This window comes from Silurus aristotelis (genome assembly GCF_946808225.1).
Source record: "Silurus aristotelis genome assembly, chromosome: 7".
In the NCBI taxonomy this organism is placed as follows: Eukaryota; Metazoa; Chordata; class Actinopteri; order Siluriformes; family Siluridae; genus Silurus; species Silurus aristotelis.
The window spans coordinates 5485468-5486849 of record NC_139580.1 but is presented as its reverse complement, the minus strand read 5'-3'; the positions used below and the strand labels follow the sequence as shown (position 1 = coordinate 5486849).

Below are 1382 nucleotides of genomic sequence, written 5' to 3'. Positions count from 1 at the left end.
ACCTCCGCTCTTCATTTTCAGTCTCTATTCAGGGTCAGGTAGAATGGAACGGTGACAAGACGAAGAGGTTCTCCGAGTTCTCTGTGAAAAAATATGTCGGATGGAATAATGGGTTCAGTATGCATACTTTGAAGGAAACCATATGAAAGGGGCCAGACAAAGAACCTTCTGTGTTCCAATAGCGGTGCGACCACACCCCCTTCACCCCCCTTTCCCTCCGTCCCAGAGAGAGGGGACGAGCCGGAGTGAAACACTGAGAGAGAATGAAACAGAGGATGAGAGAATGAGAGAGCGATGGAAAGAGAGAATCGAGAGTGACGGGGAGGAGAACAGGAGGAGGGTCTGGAAAGCTGCCTCACGCATATGCACACACACACACACACACACACCCACGCACACACTCATACACACACTTCCACACTGGGAAACCCAGGAGAGTACAGGTGAGTCTCAGGTCTCCTTTGGTCAGGATGCATTTGTGCAATGGAACCAGTTGGAAAGTGTATGTGTGTGTGTGTGTGTGTGTGTGTGTGTGTGTGTGTGTGTGTGTGTGTGTGTGTGTGTGTGTATGTGTATGTGTGAGTGTGTGAGTGTTTGCCGTCTCATAAATATTTCACCATCTCATCTCATAGAGGCTCTTTCTAGAGTTAAATGAGTTCTTGCTGTTTCACGACGTTTCACAGATCATTGATAATCTGGTGTTGTGTGTCATTTACTGTTTGTGTTTTTTGCCAGGACAAAACCAATATGTGTGTGTGTGTGTGTGTGTGTGTGTGTGTGTGTGTGTGTGTGTGTGTGTGTGTGTGTGTGTGTGTGTGTGTGTGTTTTGCATGTTCCTTGTGAAATCCCTGTGAAAATTAACAAGTTTCGTTTGTGTTGAGAGTGTGTGTGTGAGTAAGTGTGTGTGACTTAGTGTGCACGTGTGTGTGTGTTTGTGTATATGGGTGTGTGTGAGAAAGAGACAGTTGGCTCGGTGCCTCTCCTCCAGTCAGTCAAAAGCACCAGATATTGTATATGTGCTTGTGGTGTATATGTGCAGCTTCATATGTACAAGTGTGTGTGTGTGTGTGTGTGTGTGTGTGTGTGTGTGTGTGTGTGTGTGTGTGTGTGTGTGTAAAGCAGAGGTGGGAAGTGATGAAGTACAAATACTTCCTTACTGTACTTAAGTAGGTCTGGTATCAGTTCTTTACTTCACTGTTTATTCTTTGGACAACTTTTTATTTTCTCTCATCACATTTTTGACACAAATATCAGTTCTTTCTCCTTCTTACATTTTCAAAACAGACTCGTTACTTTAGTTTGAATCTATTTGGTGACACAATCAATATTTCTTCTTCTCATTTCACAGCTTTTTTAATCTCCCGCTGGTATCATTTCCTGTC

General features: G+C 44.1%; 1 protein-coding gene across 2 annotated transcripts in view; it reads left to right on the top strand.

Moving 5' to 3' along the window:
• Nucleotides 1-227: 227 nt before the first annotated feature.
• Nucleotides 228-1382, top strand: part of synpo (synaptopodin) — a 26022-nt gene continuing 24867 nt past the window's right edge. For both annotated transcript variants that reach the window (XR_014534438.1, XM_083546956.1), the window contains exon 1: nt 228-443. The gene's annotated coding sequence lies outside the window, so the exon portion shown is untranslated. The remainder of the gene's footprint in view (nt 444-1382) is intronic.